Source organism: Moschus berezovskii, chromosome 13 (assembly GCF_049115385.1).
Source record: "Moschus berezovskii isolate FMDL1 chromosome 13, NW_MosBer_1.0, whole genome shotgun sequence".
Taxonomy (NCBI): domain Eukaryota; kingdom Metazoa; phylum Chordata; class Mammalia; order Artiodactyla; family Moschidae; genus Moschus; species Moschus berezovskii.
Window position 1 is genome coordinate 68,036,397 of NC_142472.1, and position 19,988 is coordinate 68,056,384.

Here is a 19,988-nt window from a genome sequence, read left to right on the forward strand (position 1 = left end):
GCGACCGTCAGCACTGACGTAGACTTTGAGGTTCGTGGATCACAGCCTTCAGCTTTTCCTCTACGTTTGTGTGTTTTTGTAACCTCACTTTTCTCTGCTCCGGTGCGCGTTCCGTTACTTCACTCTCTTGAGCTGATTTTGAGTCCTTCTCTTCTGAGAAAGTGGAAGCAATCATGTGCTTTGTAACTTCATTCCTCTTTACCTGGACAGTTTCTTTACTCACTCTTTCTCTTCCTTTTTCATTTTAGAAAATATATATATAATTCTTCGTGGGGGTTAAACTTTCCACTATGGTCTTGACTCCGTCTTCTGTTGTGGGCTTAAGACTCTTGCCTCATTAATTGTCCTCTTCTTATCTTGCATCTTCCTCCTATCTGTTCCACCCCCCTCAGTCTACTGAGAGTTCAAAGTTAACAAAGAAAAAGCAACAAAAATCCCTTCAAGCCCTCCTTCTGTTCCTTATCAAATGCTTGGAAACAGTGTTATGTGCTAGTACCTTCATCAGCTCATCCTTAACCTCTTACAATCCTACTTTTGCCCTGGACTTCTTGTTGTGTGTCAGGTGCTGCGAAGACTCTGACCTTTCATTCAGTGTTCTAGGTGAGGCAGCTGAGCCATGCTACCTAGATCTGAACCACTATTACCAGTTTCCCAGAAGGACTGCCTTGGAGTCCTCTTCCTGCTTTATGCTTTGCTATAGTGCCCATATGGTGCTTCCCAGGAGACGCTAGTGGTAAAGAATCTGCCTGCCAATTCAGGAGACCTAGGAGATGCAGATTCAAGCCCTAGGTGGGGAAGATCCCCTGGAGGAGGACATGGCAACCGACTCTAGTATTCTTGCTTGGAGAATCCCATGGACTGAGGAGCGTGGTGGGCTACAGTCCATGGACTCGCAAAGAGCTGGACACAACTGAAGTGACTTAGCACGCATAGTGCCATATGATCTGGTGATCGCAACCTGGCTTTGACTTCTCTATCAAGAAAAAGAAACAAAAAAAAGGCAAAATGGTTGTCTGAGGAGGCCTTACAAATAGCTGAGAAAAGAAGAGAAACTAAAGGCAAAGTAGAAAAGGAAAGATACACCCATTTGAATGCAGAATTCCAAAGAATAGCAAGGAGAGATAAGAAAGCCTTCCTCAGTGATCATTGCAAAGAAATAGAGGAAAACAATAGAATGGGAAACACTAGAGATCTCTTCAGAAAATTAGAGACACCAACGGAGCATTTCATGCAAAGATGGGCACAATAAAGGACAGAAACGGTATGGACCTAGCAGAAGATATTAAGAAGAGGTGACAAGAATACACAGAAGAACTATACAGAAAAGATCTTCACGACCCAGATAACCGTGATGGTGTGATCAGTCACCTACAGCCAGACATCCTGGAATATGAAGTCAAGTGGGCCTTAGGAAGCATCACTACGAACAAACCTAGTGGACGTGATGGAATTCCAGTTGAGTTATTTCAAATCCTAAAAGATGATGCTGTTAAAGTGCTGCACTCAATATACCAGCAAATTTGGAAAACTCAGCAGTGGCCACAGGACTGGAAAAGGTCAGTTTTCATTCCAATCCCTAAGAAAGGCAATGCCAAAGAATGCTCAAACTACCACACAGTTGCACTCATCTCACGTGCTAGTAAAGTAATGCTCAAAATTCTCCAAGCCAGGCTTCAACAGTATGTGAACCATGAACTTCCAGATGTTCAAGCTGGATTTAGAAAAGGCAGAGGAACCAGAGATCAAATTGTCAACATCTGTTGGATCATCAAAAAAGCAAGGGAGTTCCAGAAAAATATCTACTTCTGCTTATTGACTACACCAAAGCCTTTGACTGTGTGGATCACAACAAACTGTGGAAGATTCTTAAACAGACGGGAATACCAGACCACCTGACCTGCCTCTTGAGAAATGTGTATGCAGGTCAGGAAGCAACAGTCAGAACTGGACATGGAACAACAGACTAGTTCCAAATAGGGAAAGGAGTGTGTCAAGGCTGTATATTGTCACCCTAGTTATTTAACTTACATGCAGAGTACGTCATGTAAAATACTGGGCTGGAAGAAGCACAAGCTGGAATCAAGATTGCCGGGAGAAATATCAATAACCTCAGATACACAGATGACACCACCCTTATGACAGAAAGCAAAGAAGAACTAAAGAGCTTCTTGATGAAAGTGAAAGAGGAGAGTGAAAAAGTTGGCTTAAAACTCAACATTCAGAAAACGAAGATCATGGCATCTGGTCCTGTCACTTCATGGCAAATAAATGGGGAAACAATGGAAACAGTGAGAGACTTGTTTTGGGCTCCAAAATCACTGCAGATAGTGGCTGAAGCCATGAAATTAAAAGACACTTGCTCCTTGGAAGAAAAGCTATGACCAACCTAGATAGCATATTAAAAAATTAAGACATTACTTTGTCAACAAAGGTCTGTCTAGTCAAAGCTATGGTTTTTCCAGTGGTCATGTATGGATGTGAGAGTTGGACTATAAAGAAAGCTGAGCGCTGAAGAATTGATGCTTTTGAACTGTGGTGTTGGAGAAGACTCTTGAGAGCCCCTGGGACTGCAAGAAGATCCAACCAGTCAATCATAAAGGAAATCAGGCCTGAATATTCATTGGAAGGACTGATGCTAAAGCTGAAATGCCAATACTTTGGCCACCTGATGGAAGTACTGACTCATTTGAAAAGACCCTGATGCTGGGAAAGATTGAAGGTGGGAGGAGAAGGGGACAACAGAGGATGAGATGGTTGGATGGCATCACTGACTCAATGGACATGAGTTTGAACAAGCTCTGGGTGTTGGTGATGGACCGGGAGGCCTGGCGTGCTGCAGTCCATGGGATCGCAAAAAGTTGGACACAAACACAACTGAGTGACTAAACTGAACTGAACTGATCAGCCTGTTTTTCAGGATTTTAGGGGAATGTGAATACTTAAAGGTCCCCTTCCTTATCCTACTTCTTTGGATATCACTATTTCCCCTAATGCTTTTGGTTTTTAAGAACTGAAAGCGAGCCTTGGAAATTAGATTACAGGTTTCCGTAGGGTGCTCATCACTGCTCTGCACTGTTCAGTACTGCTATTTCACACTTCATATTCTTGATGCTTTGATTTTTGGTCATGATAGTATACTCTTCTGGTTCTCCTTTCCTTCTCTGACTACGATTTCTTTAGCCACTGTTTTTTTCTGCCACCACCTGTAGGTGTTCTTTAAAGGTTTGTTCTTGTCTTTCTTGTTGGTCTCTCATATTGCATTGACTTCCCAGGTGGTACAGTGGGAAAGAATCCACCTGCCAATGGAGGAGACATAGGAGATGCGGGTTCGATCCCTGGGTCAGAAAGATCCCTTGGAGTAGGAAATGGCAACCCATTTCAGTATTCTTTCCTGGAAAATTCCATGGACAGAGGACCCTGGCAGCCAGCAGTCCATGGTATCACAAAGAGTTGGACAAGAGTGAGCAGATAACTGAGCACACATTGCATAGGCAGAATGAGTGACCCCCGATGTATGTATCTACTCTCACATAGGCATGGAAACTCATCATCTTGTTTGTTCTCTACATTACCACCTACATTTATTCAGTTGCCAAATCTATTGTCTCTGACACTCACGTAGTCCTCTCCTTCCCACCGCATAGTTAGTTTCATTGTCATCCTGCTGCTGCTGCTGCTAAGTCGCTTCGGTCATGTCTGACTCTGTGCGACCCCATAGATAGCAGCCCACCAGGCTCCGCTGTCCCTGGGTTCTCCAGGCACGAACACTGGAATGGGTTGCCATTTCCTTCTCCAATGCATGAAAGTGAAAAGTGAAAGTGAAGTCGCTCAGTCGTGTCCTACTCTTAGCGACCCCATGGACTTCAGCCCACCAGGCTCTTCCCGTCATCCTAGACTAGTGCAATTGCCTTTCATTTCATCTCCTCCTATTTCTCTACCTTTTTGATTCTTTTTCACTCTGCTAAATTCATATTCATGAGTTTGATTACCTCATGGCTCTCCTTTGCCCACAAATTAACAGTTAAACTCATTAACCTAGTGTTACAAACTCTTCATAATCTGATCCCGATCTGTTTTTCTTTTTTCTGTCATTCACAGGGCATTTGCTTCTGATAAACTAAATTATTATTTGTTATTTACGTCTTACACTTCCTAAATCCTCTGTTCCTATCTCCATGTGACCAAATGCTACCCATCATTCAGAACTGGGTTCAATGTACCTTTTCTCTGAAACCTTCTGTGATTCCTCAACATATAAGTACGGTTTGGCTTTCCTGAATTTTTTGGCATTTCATTAGTCTTTTCATTTGTGATTCATAACTTTTTGCCTTACACTGTAGTGATTTTTGGTACATGTATTATACCCCCTAAGAGAGTGTGAATTCCTTATTTCACTCTGTATCCCCAAAGAGCATATTTTCCTCAGATGGTTGGATGAATGAATCCTATATATGGACATGATAAGAAAGTTGTAATAGGGCTTTGCCATTGTGTTCAGGGCCATTGCATATTAGTTGTATAGTTTGTCCACTGCTTAAAACTCCTGGCTAGGGAAGTGAGTAGGGCCTGAAATCCAGCTCACATTCCCCCTTCCCTCCAATCAAACTATGTGCCAGGCTGGTGCAGGGTTGCATCTACCTGAAGAAAAGGATACTTGTTCTTTGTATGATGAAGCTATATTCTGGTTAATCTGTGCGCGTACTTGACTGCACCTGTCCCTTTTTCTGACTCTTACCAAAGTAAGCTAGTAGCAACCCTGAAAGTACCGACAGTATTGATCAAAGTTCATTATGGAAACTACTTTGGGGACTTCCCTGGTGGTCCAGCGGCTAAGGCTCCCCGCTCCCAATGCTGGGGGCCCAGGTTCAATCCCTGGTTCAGGAACTAGATCCCACATGTGGAAACAAAGATGAAAGATCCCATATGCGGCAACTAAGACCTGGTGCAGCCAAATAAATAAATAAATATTTAAAAAACCCCTACTTTGTGTCACATAGAAAGTACCCCAGATTTGTTTGTTGAAATGAAAGATATAGATTAATCAAGTATAAAATAAAGCATTGTTATAGACAGTCTCCTTGATAATTTGCAATTAATCTCAAATTCATAAATATTCTGGAACCCCTGTGATACTTCTAGAAACTTTGAGATTTCTTGTAATATTTTACTTAAATCAAATGGTTAATAGTCCTATTTCCCTTTCCTCCACCTCAACTCTATCTGTTGGTTAGAGTAAACTAGACTAGACTCCAGAGTTTCTGTACTCCTGTCTTGTGCTTTTTTAAAATGCTGCATCCAGGGAATTCCTTGGCAGTCCAGTGATTAGGAATCCATGCTTTTAATGCCAAGGGCAGGTTCAGTTCCTGATGGGGGAACTAAGATCCCACAGGCCATGTGGTGTGGCAAAAAAAAAAAAAACTGCATCCAGAATTCTTTTTTTTTAATTTATTTATTTTAATTGGAGGCTAATTACTTTACAATATTGTAGTTGTTTTTGCCATACATTGACATGAATCAGCCACAGGTGTACATGTGTTCCCCATCTGGAACCCCCCTCCCACCTCCCTCCCCACCCCATCCCTTAGGGTCATCCCAGTGCACCAGCCCTGAGCACCCTATCTCATGCATCAAACCTGGACTGGCGATCTATATCAGAATTCTTATAATTGAATTATTTTGGCTTGGTTGGTATATAAGGCCTTTTTTTTCTTTTTTGGACTGTCGGACACGACTGAGCGACTTCACTTTCTCTTTTCACTTTCACACATTGGAGAAGGAAATGGCAACCCACTCCAGTGTTCTTGCCTGGAGAATCCCAGGGACGGGGGAGCCTGGTGGGCTTCCATCTATGGGGTCACACAGAGTCGGACACGACTGAAGTGACTTAGCAGCAGCAGCAGCAGCATGGCAAACTCAATGGACATGAGTTTGAGAAAACTGCAGGAGATAGTGAAACACAGGGAAGCCTTAGGGTGCTGCAGTTCATCACCCACCTTAGTGACTGAATAACAAAAGTGTCATACAGGATCTTAGAACTTCAACCCAGGGTCAAACCCACCCTTCCTGCAATGGAAGCATAGAGTCTTAACCACTGGACCACCAGGAAAGTCTCAAGACAAATTTAAAAGTCCTTAAACACAGAGTTAATGACTTGTTGGTGTGTGGGTTATGTGTATCTCCGGGGTTCTTACTGAAGCACTTTGCATCTACTAAGTGTTTCATGAATGAGGTTGCCTACAAACTGCCTGTGACCCCCTCCAGTGGATCTGCTTCATTTGAGAGTAGTCACAGAGAAACTTCAAGTTGGATGATGTACTTTATGAGTTTTTTTTTTTTTTAATTTTGTGAGTGGATCAGTGTCTAACATTTAACAGTTAACTAGATGCCAGGCATGTATATATATTTCACTTGATCCTCATAACTAGCGCTGGAGTTTATACGGTTGTATCCAATTTAAAGATAATATTGCTAACATACAATCTGTTTTCATTCAATTCTGGGTCAGCCTAATTCCAAAGATTCTATGGCCTATGAAACTAGCCACTTGATATGAGAAGAATGTTCAGAATAGTTTATCACATAAAGGCCTTCAGAGGCTATATAGCTATATTCATTTATTAGTGAATAGATGTACCTAGAGATATATTTTATCTTGGCATTAGGGAAACAAGGTGGTCCTTCCTTAGACTGGCATGGTAGAGTTCACTGCTGAGACCTAAGTATTATAGCTGCACTGCAGCACTGTACCAGCAGGGGGCCAGAGTAGTGCTCCAAATTGAGAAAAGGTCTGATGTTCTCAACTGAAAGATTGCTCCAGCATTTTGGAAATATAGCCAGTGGGCAGGATTGTCACATAAATTCTGTAATCCAAGCTTCCTCCTTCCTAAAAAAATCAGGCAGAGATGGAAGCAGAGTTAATATGAGAACAAAAACAGACTAATGAAGCTTTGTTATCTTGCTGAAGATCTTTTAAAGCTTTCCAAATTTAGCCAAGGATTAGCAATTAATGGATAATTGGAAATGTGTTTTCATTCTATCAATTAACCCTCATTTCACTGCAGCTTGGACACCTCTAAAGCATTTCTCATCTAGCATTTCTTCTATATTCTGCTTTTATGAAAACAATTTGAATATCTTTAAGCAAGTTCCAGGGTAACAATTCTGCCTGAAACGGGAATAATGAAGAGAACTTGAGGTATCTGTGGTACGTGGATAGCATGGCAAACTCCTAAGGTAGTAAATGGATTCTTTGCTTTGGGGCTTTCTTTTTGGCTTAAGACTGTTGAAGAATAAGTCAAATGTTATCCCTAGGCTACCTGAATGTGTAGCTGTTTTATTAATATTTTGTATCTACACTGTAGTCTTTAAGAAGAGAGAAAAATAGAGAAACAAAAGCATAAATGAGGAGTGAGGGGGAAAAAACAAAGAGAGAGGTAAATACCACTTAGAAAAATCTTTAGTTGCCCAATTAGCAAAATAATAGCAACAAGTTCACTATTTGTTAGCATATTCAAATATATATATACATACATATATTTTATGGTGGTGAAAATAACAGTCATTTCTGCTTTAACACGTTTTGAAAACACAGATTTGTTCCAGTATGATTGATGTATTAGGAAACATTTGAACATAATGCAGATTTCTCATTTGCTTTTGTACAGTTTCATGAATGCAGAAAGCCACCCAGTTGAACCAAGCCATGGAGAAATACACAAAACATAGACATGCACACATCTCAAACACATACCAGCCATCTCTGTGTACCTCATGTTACGTGAGTCATATTCATCCACCTTTGGTGTTAAAGCTTTTCAGCTGATAACAGACAATCCTCCCATCCAAGTACTAACCAGGCCCAACCCTGCTTAGCTTCCAAGATGAGATGAGATCAGGTGCATTCAGGGTGGTATGGCTATCAATAAGAGAAATCCTATTTCAAAATTCCACTTTTGAAATAATTCACAAGCTATAAATCTTCTAACATCCACCTCCACAAGCAAATATCAGGTCTTTTTCAAGGAAAAATGCCATATTTATTGTGGTACTTATTTTATGTATTTGTTTATGCCATATTTATTTTATGTACTTCTTAAACCACTTGCTGTAAAAAAATGTGTTGTTTTTATTAGGTTCCTACTTTAAGAGAAAAAAGTATGTTTCTGATGACATTATTGAGTATTGACCTGCAACCCAATTTCCCCCACAATTTCTGTGGTTCTTACTACATGATACAGAGCTGTGTAGCGTGGTGATTTTTAGGAACACTTACCTTGTTTTGTAGTGAAACTGATTATACATGTTAATTATAGAATATTTGGAAAACACTGGAATATATGAATGTAATCACCAGTGTTGGTGGTCCAGTGATTAAGACTCCGTACTCCAAATGCAGGGGGCCCAAGTTCCATCCCTGGTCAGGAAACTAGATTCCACCTGCTGCAGCTGAAAAAACAAAATTCCCACATACTGCAACTAAAGATCACACACGTGGCAACTTAGACCTGGCACAACCAAGTTAATAAACAAATAAGTAAATAAAAAGAAATATTAAAAGAAATTTTTAAATATTTTAAGAAAATTACCAGTGTTCCAACTAACGTTAACACCTCGTATTATTTCCATATCCATATAAAAAGAAATGTTTATGGGAAAATTAGAACAAAAATTGGGAGCTCATATTCTTTATTAAGCTTAGGATCTTGGATTTTTTAACTTGATATTATGTAATAAATATATCCCCATTTCTTTAAATATTCTTAAACAGTTTGACTATGATGTTCTGTTTGGATGAATGAACTCCACTCAGTATTCAGCAGGTATGCTGAATGGCCTGTGACTATGCTAGTTGTTTGTACACTTGCTTCGGTTGGCCAATGCCCATGCTACATGGAATCCAATGATTAAATACAGTCAGTCACATAGTTCTGGACTTTCTGGGGAGGGCTGTTTGCTATACGTAGTAGTAGTGGCTCAGTGGTAAAGAATCCACCTGCAATGCAGGAGGTGCGGGTTTGAGCCTTGGGTCAGGAAGAGCCCCTGGAGGAGGGCGTGGCACCCCAGTCCAGTATTCTTGCCTGAGAAATCCATTTTACAGAAGAGTCTGGCGGACTGTGTATCCATGGGGTCACAAAGAGTTGGACACAACTGAAGCAACTGAGCACACACAGTGTAATAAAGATGTCTGTACATGCTTCCTTGCATATTTGTTATTCTTAGAATGAATTTGTAGACATTGAATTACTAAATGAAGAGGAATATGAATTTTTTAAGCCTTTTGCAACTTATTGTTAATATCCCTACAGGGAAAAGTTATGTTAATTTACACTCTGTGTTAAAGTACTAGAGTTCTTGTTTTATTTTACCATCACCAACCTTAGAAGTATAATTAAAGCAAACACAAAATAAACTTTCTTATGTGTTTAGGTAATACAGTGTTATTGATCAGGAGGGAAGACTCTGAGGGAAAAAAGGCTGACCCCTTTCTATAGAGAGTTAAATACAGAAAGATATGGACCATGGGAAGTGGAGTGATGTACAGAACTAATAAATAGGAATTTAGTTATGTAATAAGAGGTCTTTTAGAAAAATGCATGCAAGATAAGGTGAAAGGAGGCTATAAAATTTATGCCTTCCTGCAGAAAAACTTGTTGGCTGACCCAAGTGATATAAATAAAGTAGAAAAAAGAGAAAGAAAGTCTTATTTAAGACCTTCCAGATATCACTTCCAATTGCCAGATTTTAAGCTACCCTCCTCATGATATTGTAAATAAGCAAAGTTGCAGGTAAATGAAATGATCATAATCACTGAAGTGGAGTAATATGTGATTTCACAGAGTTCTACCTGGGTAGAATTTGAGTCAAAGGATTTTGAGTAAAAGATAATGAACTCATATGAGAAATTTGAGCAGTTGTTTTATATGTGTGTGTCTGTTTAAATTTTTGGCCACACAGAGTAAACATACAGGTTTTTAGTTCCCTGACCAGGGATTGAAGCTGTGCCCCCTGCAGTGGAAGTGAGGAGTCTTAATCACTGGACTTCTAAAGAAGTCCCTGAACAATTGTTTTAGATTTGTCTTATATATTGTTACAGGGCTTCCCAGGTGGCTCAGTGGTTAAAAAAATCTGTCTGCCAAGGCAGGAAACATGGTCCCTGGATTGGGAAGATCCCCTGGAGAAGGAAATGTCAACCCACTCCAGTATTCTTGCCTGGGAAATCCCCCAGACAGAAGAGCCCGGCAGGCTACAGTCCGTGGGGTCACAAAAGAGTCTGACACAACTGAGCAACTAAAAAACAGCGTATACCATTGCAGATCCTCTGGGACTTGCTTGTCTCATTTCAGCTCTGTGCGAACCCTCATGCAGGCGCAATCTCATAGCTTCATCTCTTGTCATTCTGCAAACCCTTTGCTCCCTGCCCCAAGGCTTCCCTGTGGGCACCGCTATGAGGTCTCCTCAACGTCCAGACCCACACTTGTGCAACCCAGAAGAACAGAGGACTTAAACTCAAGGGTAGGGGATTTAATGCCCTTTGGGGAAAGCCTTTGATCAAGAAAAGATGAGAGCCATAGGTAAATTCTTCCCCTTCCTTTTCCACCCTCCCACCCCCAACCACTAGGGATGATCCTGAAATGCACTTTATATGGCTTCTAAGAGGCTCGGTCTGATATAGTTAACAGGCGGCCAGCTTGACGAGGCACTGTCATATTGGCTGTCCTCCTTCTTTGCTTTATTTCCCTATTCCCTCATTCCTGCTCACTGTGATTGGATTTCTTATTAAAATAATATTACATGAGCCTTTTGCTTCAGACCATGCTTTTGGTGGGGGCAAAAACACAGGCTGCAAGGACAGCAACAAAAAGAATAGTGCCTGTAGTTGACTGAAGCGTATTAAATATATGAAAATTTGTGAACCTAATAGCGATAGTCAAGAGAAGAGAAAGAATTCCCCTACCAAAAAAACCCAGTCTCTCATTTACCACCATTGAAAGTGAATATTGTAAGCCTCCTTCTCTCAAAATTGATAATTAGGACTTTCCTGGTGGTCCAGTGTTTAAGACTCCATGCTTCCACTCCAGGGAGTGTGTGTTTTATCCATGGTCAAGAAACTAGGATCCCACATGCCACACAGCATAGCCAAAAAAAAAAAAAAAAAGATAGTTTGCTCTATAATTATACATGTATAATAATGAAAAAATGTTTTTTGTAACCTTTAGCTTTTAAAATTTTCACTGAAGGGGTGTTATATATCCTGACTGATAGTGCTTGCGCGTGATGAAGTGGGGAGGGATGAGGAGCATTCGGTTTGCACATAAATGGTATAAACCATTTTGTGTTTGGTGTTGTTTCTCCATGTTCTATGTAATTTCCTTTGTATAACTAATATTGATTCTAAATTTCAAAATATGCCATATTTAAAAAATTTTTTCACAAAATTACATTGAAATTATGAATACTCATTCTAATACTTCCTTTGCTTTTTTAAGAATCTTCTGATCTATAGTCAGATGCATTATCCATTGCATCACTGACCCCCCATCTCCCTTGCTTTTTAAATCTCAAGATTAAATTACTAATATTGGTGTATTTACTTCCTACACTTTCTTATTATGACTGAAAATAGCATCTACCCAGAGGAACTAGCATATTGGCAGATAAATTTGTTATCACTATCAACATGCCTTTGTTATTTACATTTTGAAACAAGATGGTCAGGGCAATTTAATCTGTTGACAAAACCCCATGCAAGTATAGGACTTAAGAGGGGGAAAAAATGTGATGAGAAAAAAATTTTGTTTATCCCTAGACTTTTTTTTTTTGGCCAAGAATTAAATTTGCCTCAACTTAATTGCTTTACACACATTCTTGTGACATTGCATGATTGGGAGGGAGGGAGAGAAAGACGGAGCTGTGGCTGTGTGGTATGTGTCTAAAAGGAGAGGAGAACGCACAAGCAAGCTGGTTTGACCAGAAACAGAACTGCCTGTGACAGATTAAGAGACAAGCGAGGCTGGGAATCTGAGAGCAAGTAAAGAGAGTGGAAATTTACAGCTGCCCGGTGTGAGTGTTCAGTGAGCATTTTCTGCTAACGTTTTCCGGTGGTAACTGTTACTCTTCAAAGAGAGAGACAGAAAGTCAAGACAGATCGTGGAAAGTCTTTTCTCTGCCATGCTTTGGTAATAGGAGGCACCCTCTGTTAAATGGAAGATAAAGGCTGCTTCATCTAAAGTGCTTTGAGCCCCAGAGAGAGCTGTCTTCAGCACCTCACCATGGGTCTACCTTTTGCTGCTTAGACAAGCCTGGACTTTTCTATAACACTGGGTGAGTATCAACCCGGTTACCTATCCTGGTTCACAGAAATGGAATTAATATGATAAACATTCATTTAGTTGAGGTTTTACAGTTACTGCTTATAAATTTGTTTTATAAACCAAGTTGTTACCTCGTTTCTTTGTGCATGATGAACTGCTGTTACTAGGAGAGGTTTAAAAAAACAACAACAACTACAAAACAATACTTCTCTGTTGCCTAAGGCACTTGAATCATTACCAACTATTCTGTGTCCGTGGAATATCTTATTTTGGAAATGGGTTTTTATTTACAGAGTGTTTCCAAAAATAAAACAGTGGCAGGATACCATTTGTCATGTTTCTCTTTAAACTAAATGAAAATTCCAAAGTTACCTCTGTTTATTGTTAGTAAATTTAATATGATCATTGTGATGTTTGATAATGTCAATTATTATAAATTGCAGCATTCCCTCATAATTCAATTAGGAATGTTAATGATGCCATTAATTGAAGGGATTGAAATTTGAATGTTGAATGCTTCAGTTAGACTCAAAGTTCTATAGTGAAAACAAAAATTAGATAATTTATATCTCAAACTTACCATTTGATACAAAATGAATGCTCCTTTCAAATTAAGGAATAAGGAATAAGAACAGTTATTTTGTTCTCATCAGTTCAGTTCAGTCGCTCAGTCGTGTCCGACTCTTTGCAACCCCATGAATCACAGCACGCCAGGCCTCCCTGTCCATCACTAACTCCTGGAGTTCACTCAGACTCATGTCCATCAAGTCGGTGATGCCATCCAGCCATCTCATTCTCTGTCGTCCCCGTCTCCTCCCACCCCAATCCCTCCCAGCATCAGAGTCTTTTCCAGTGAGTCAACTCGTCGTATGAGGTGGCCAAAGTATTGCAGTTTCAGCTTTAGCATCAGTTCTTCCAATGAACACCCAGGATTGATCTCCTTTAGAATGGACTGGTTGGATATCCTTGCAGTCCAAGTGACTCTCAAGAGTCTTCTCCAGCACCACAGTTCAAAAGCATCAATTCTTTGGTGATCAGTTTTCTTCACAGTCCAACTCTCACATCCATACATGACCACGGGAAAAACCATAGCCTTGACTAGACGGACCTTGTTTGGCAAAGTAATGTCTCTGCTTTTTAATATGCTGTCTAGGTTGGTTATAACTTTCCTTCCAAGGAGTAAGCGTCTTTTAATTTCCTGGCTGCAATCAGCATCTGCAGTGATTTTGGTTTCTCATAGATGGTACCAAACTCTCATATAATATGTTGTTCTGGTGAAGAACTATTTTAACCAGTTGCATTTATGTATATAAACAGTAGAGCAGAGAAAAAAAGAATAAACCCTTGAAATATGTATTCACATTCCCATAAACTTCATTTTACAATCTTAACAGGGGAGATTGTATGCTAATTTTACACATCTTTTTAAAGGCATCCATGGAAGGCATGTAATCTTTCTTCTGTGGGAAGAAGGAAGTATATATTGTTAGCTGCTAAAGTGAGTCATCGCTTAAAGATGCATCTTTCTAAGCAAAGTTTCTAATCTAATCTGCCAGCCTCAAAAAAGATGTCCTCAGTTATTAATTCAAGAGAGTCCTTTAAGGCAGAACAACTTAGCAGAAGTGAAAACTTAAGCAGTGTCAGTGAACAATTAAAAGGGTTTGTACCCTAGGTATAATATAAACTGGCTGTACTTTCTCTGATATTTCCTGCTTGTGTTCAGAAGCTTGTAGAACAGGTTTTGTTTCATGGGTTTGTGTGTGTGTGTGTTTTTTTTTTTTTTTTAAACTTTTGACCTGTGTATAAGAAGAAACTTAGCTGGTCTGTGGAAACCTTTTCTGAACTAGTGTCTTGTTCTTGAAGTAAAAGTAAATCCAAAGCAATTATATTTATATCACAAACCAGGTTTTACTTCTTTACAGAATTCCCTGTACTCAGTGCTTAGACTGATGGAAGAATTGCACATAGCTTCACAATCTTCAGAATAAGCTTTTATTTTAAACTAGTATTTCATTGACATTATCTTAGCAGTGGCACCATTTCTTAAGCCTATAGGATTGTAAATATACAGAAACAGGGAATAAGTCATCCTCAGATTCAAAGTGTTTTGTACCTTAGAAATTTATTTGTGAGTGGGTTGTTGGGAATTTAGGAACCATCTTCCCTGGGAAACGATTTAACAAATGATTGCTTGATTTTATTATAGTCTAAGATTATATTTTATTCACACTATAGAAAAACCATTGCCACCCTGAAAAATATTAGAAAATCAGTTATTGCAAAGATTCAGACAGACTTAGCAACTGAACAACAACAACAAAAAGTGATGAAACTAAATCTAAAAACAGTTCAGGGTTGAATAAGACATTTTTATTTTTCCTAAATATTAATACTTGAAGAAAAGCAATATGTTTATAAATAGCATTTCTATGTACTTTTAAGAGCTTCTAAGATTAACTGCACTGTTTATGAGACCTAATCTTACATTAAAATCAGTGATTTTTCTTTTCCTTGTTACAGAAATATTTCTAGCCGTTTCTTTTATACTTATCAGCCATTTCTAAGATCTAGCCCAGTATCTGGCACATAAATAGGTAGCTAATAAATATTTACCACATGGGGACTGAAGTCTTTCTTTGGTTTACAAAAATGGAACTGAGTAGTTTTTCCAACAAACCCCAAAAAGGAAAGGGGTTTAGGGGCACACAGTTTTCATTATGAGAAAGAGAAGGCCTGTCAAGAATTTAATTTTAAGAAGCAAACAAAGCAATAGTAGTACAGAATAGGCCTAACTGTTAAAAGAAGAAGAAAAGACCATGGTGTAACTTAGTGACAACCCTGAATGAGTAGGGATGGTGATGGGGGGCAGTAATTTACAAGCTTGTATCTTGAATACATGGGCCATTCTGAAGTAAGGTGTCAGCTTCAGACATATTACTTATTACTAAATATTGCATATCACTCTAACTTCAACTCAACAAATAATGACATAACAATAATGATGTGCTTTGTAATTTATTATATCTGGGAAGGCAGTTCTAAGTTATGATTCTGCAGTAGGGAGAGGCCTATTCAGGATATAACAAATACAGTAGAACTTTTATGTGTACCTTTTTATTTTAAAATTTACATTTATTCAAATGTACCCATTTTAAGAGAATGCTTCACTGAATGTTGAGAAATATATATACTCCTGTAATCTCCATCCCATTGATTTTTTTAAAAATATTTATTTATTTATTTATTTTTGGCTGCGTCCAGGTCTTACTTGCTATGCATGGGATCTTCTCTATGGCAAGCGGGATCTTTCAATTCCATGTGCAAGTTTAGTTGCCCCGAGACATGTGAGATCTTTGTTTCCTGACCAGGGATCAAACCCATGTCCCCTGCCTTTAAAGGTGTATTCTAAACCACTGGACTGCCGGGAAAGTCCCCATCCCATTGATTTTTAAAAATGAAACTTATTGGCCCAATTATTTTCCCCCATAGATGTACTTTTTCATTGCATTATCTATCTGTGAGTCGTATTTGGAATACAAGATAAAAAAATGGGAATTTCTGAACTTTCCTGAAATTTTCTTTAATGTGGTTGTTTAACTATTTTTTAGTTGAGAGAAGGTAACTGTGACTTAAGTTTAAATTAGCAAGCTCTATGGAAGACTTTTGGAAATGATCCCCTCTTAACTTATCGCTGATTATAAAAGAAACCTATATGAAGGAAAAAAAAGGCTAATTTAAAATATATATATTTTTTTAATTGGAGGATAATTGCTTTACGGTGCTATGTGAGGTTCTGCTGTACAACAAATTGATTCAGCTATATACATATATATATATATATATCCCCTCCCTCTGGAGCTTCCCTCCCACATACCCCCATCCCACCCCTGTAGGTCATCACAGAGCACAGGCTGAACTCCTGTGTTCTACAGCAGCTTCCCACCAGCTATCTAGTTTACACATGGTAGTGTATATGTCAGTGCTGCTCTCTCAGTTTGTCCCACCCTCTCCTTCCCCTGCTGTGTCCACATTCCGTTCTCTACGTCTGTGTCTCTATTCCTGCCCTGCAAATAGGTTAATCAGTACTGTTTTTCTTGATTCCATATATATGCATTGATATGCGATATTCATTTTTCTGACTTATTTCACTCTGTATGACAGATTCTGGGTTCATCCACCTCACTACAGCTGAATCAGTTTCGTTCCTTTTTACGTCTGAGTAGTATTCCATTGTGTATAGGTACCACAACTTCTTTTTTCATTCATCAGTTGATGGACAGAAGATACGATTTTACCCATGGAAATCCTGAGACTTTTTTTGTCTTCAGAGATAAATTTCCCACTCCCTTAAGATTTTGTGGAAAACCTTTGAAGTTAGAACTGTTATTGAACAGTACAGTCGGAGGTTAGACATAAAGGCCTAGAAATACTCATTAGCTATTTCAGTTCAGTTCAGTTCAGTCGTGTCCGACTCTTTGTGACCCTGTGGACTGTAGCACACCAGGCTTCCCTGTCCATCACCAACTCCCGAAGCTTCTCAAACTCATGTCCATTGAGTCTGTGATCCCATCCAACCATCTCATCCTCTGCTGGCCCCTTCTCTTCCTACCTTCAGTCTTTCCCAGTGTCAGGGTCTTTTCTAGTGAGTCAGTTCCTCACATCAGGTGGCCAAAGTATTGGAGCTTCAGTTTCATCATCAGTCCTTCCAATGAATATTCAGGACTGATTTCCTTTAGGATTGACTGGTTTGATCTCCTTGCAGTCCAAGGGACTCTCAAGAGTCTTCTTCAACACCACAGTTTAAAAGCATTAATTCTTCAGCGCTCAACTTTCTTTACAGTCCAACTGTCACATCCATAAATGACTACTGGAAAAACTATAGCTTTGGCTAGACAGACATTAGCCATTTATTCCCCTTTAAAATACTTTAAAGGATACCATCAGGGCATTTAAGGCCCCAAATGACCTCTTCTAGCTTCTCCTTCCCCCTTCAAATGCACTCCTCTCCACTTACGTCATAAACATGTTTAGATGAGTCATTGGAGTGACTGACAGTGGGTCATCTGTAGAGACGCACACACGTAAATTAGGAATATGAAATATTTCACTGTGTCTTAGGAAAAGGAATGCTGCCAAAATCTACTAAAAGTCTACAGGGCCTGAGTTGCCTGGGAGCAGAGCTGAATATTATTTGGCTTTCTCTCCAGGATCTAAGCCAAGTACAACTCTTTAATGAAATTTCATAGCCAGAGTAACAGAAATCATTTGTTTGACTAATGCTTTGAAAAACATGATGATCAAATATTCCACAGTTTGAACTTTAAAAAACGGTTATTTAGTCATTAAAATTTTCATTTATGAGAAGGTGTTTCCATTGTAAACGCATTTGCATGATCTATTAAACAAAGTTTGAAGAAAAAAGAAAATTTTAAGGAAAAAGAAAATTAAATATTCATAATCCAGCTACCCAGAGGCAATCACTGTTAACTTTTAAAAATTGTTTTCTTTCTGCATAAGTTTTGTGTATTTGTGGTTTTGCTTGCTCTTATGTAATTGTCATTATGCTCTCTATTATGGGATGGTGCTTTTAGCAGCCTGTACATTTTATTTCACATTCTTTGTAAACATTTTCATAGCCATAAACTGTATTCCATCAAATCTAAGAAGTCATTGGTTATAAGGCATACACTTTATGTACCACCAAGAAAGAAAACAAACAAAAGAACAAAAATACCCTGCCAGTTAGTATAAGGTTCCATCAATTATTAAGACACATGTACATTTTAGGGATGTTGAAATGTGAAAAAAAAGAGTTGTAAAGATAACCATTATTAGTTTATTTTCTTAGGACAAACGGATAGAAACAGAATTACTGAGTCAGAGGTTATGATATTTAAAGGCTCTAGATCCATGTTGCCCAGTCCCACCAATGAGAAAAGAGACAGCCTGTTGCATCTCACCATCAATAGACAGAATTTTCTCAAAACAACAAAGACACTATGTTACATCATGAGCAAAATAGTCCTTCATTTTTAACTTTGCGTGTTCCCATTATAGAAAATAAACATTTACTGTGTGTTTAACTATATTTCCTCCTTTGTGGTTTTCTAATATGTATACATTAATTCTTCATGATTTTCTTATTTGCTTTGGATCTCCTTTTATAATGATTTTAGCCCTCTGTCTTTCATATTCATGTCACAGAATTCTCTTATTTGTTGTTTGCCTGTAATGTTATTATTATAGCCATAAAAATTCAAAAAGTTTTAATTAAATTTGTAGCATATTTATATTAACTGATTTGTCACTTTTTAGATTTACTTCATCACTTGTAAAATTAGAGAAATTATTTTATATCCAGAAGTTTGAAAGTCACTTACAGTCACTTCTGTATCTGGACTGTTTTGTTCCATTGGTCTGTTTTTCTTGTCTTACTGTTTTACTTATAGCACTTTATAACACTTTTAATTTCATTCCCCCGTAAGAAATCTTCACTTTAAAATTTATTATCCTTGTTCTTTTATATTCTTGACTGAATTTATTTACTAAAAACTTTCTTGGATTTGTGACTGGAATTGTATCAAATTATGGCCTTTAGGAATAATTGACATTTTAATGATATTTAAATATTTAATATTTGATTTTTCTATTCAAAAACAAAATGGGTTTTTCTATTCAGTTCCTTGCTTAGTTATATGGATTTTTTCCCTCACAAATCTGTTTATTGTTTCCAGAAAGAAGAAATATGCTCATTATAGGTAATACAGAAAAACATCAAGATGACAAATCTCATTCAGATAATATGAATTAACGTTAATTGAGCCACATTCTGGAAATGATTCTGTGGTTGTATACAGTTAAAAAGGTGGCTTGCTGAAGGATTGAATAGATAAATAGACACATCTTGTACATCTTTAAGTACCTCTTTCATTTGTTAGTTTTCTGCCTCAGGAACAATAACTATACTTATGTTGGATTATTGCTGTCAATTTTCCATAGTAATAGATTCTTTATTTTTAACTTTTTATTTTGAGATAACTATAGATAAGAAACAATACCAAGAGATCCTGTATACCTTTCATCTAGTTTCAAAACCCATAATGACATCTTGCATACCAATTAGCAGTTAGTGAAAGTGAAGTAAAAGTCGCTTAGTTATGTCCAACTCTTTGCCACTGCATGGACTGTAGTCCGTCAGGCTCCTCTGTTCATGGAATTCTCCAGGCCAGAATACTGGAGTAGGTTGCCGTTCTCTTCTCCAGGGTATCTTCCCAACCCAGGGATCGAATCCAGGTCTTCCACATTGCAGGCAGATTCTTTACCATCTGAGCCACCAGGGAAGCCCAACTAGCAGGTAGTGAATTAATTTAATGGATAATGATCAGGACTCGTTTTTTTTTTTAATGATGTAGGATATAACAGATAGAATGGAATCTATCCAGAGTTCAGTTATTGTTTCATGAGACAATTATACAATAATTTATACACTCCTTTGCTTTGGGTCACAATATAAAGTGCATTTTTTGCTATATGTCACTATTTTAAAAGGTGAGGGAGTTTCCTGGTGGTCCAGTGGCCAAGATTCCTTGCTCCCAAAACAGGGGCCCGGGTTTGATCCCTGCTCAGTAAACTAGATCCCACAGGCCGCAACTAAACATCCCTCAGGCCACATCTAAG

General features: G+C 38.5%; 1 protein-coding gene across 6 annotated transcripts in view; it reads left to right on the top strand.

Moving 5' to 3' along the window:
* CAB39L (calcium binding protein 39 like) overlaps positions 1–19,988 on the top strand; it is a 92,721-nt gene that overhangs the window by 17,122 nt on the left and 55,611 nt on the right. For 2 of the 6 annotated variants that reach the window (XM_055426113.2, XM_055426114.2), the window contains exon 4: positions 12,184–12,321. The exons of 3 other annotated variants lie outside the window; for them this stretch is intronic. The gene's annotated coding sequence lies outside the window, so the exon portion shown is untranslated. Of the gene's footprint in view, positions 1–11,924; positions 12,322–19,988 lie in introns of those variants that run through there. One more of the 6 variants, XM_055426112.2, reaches the window with a different exon arrangement.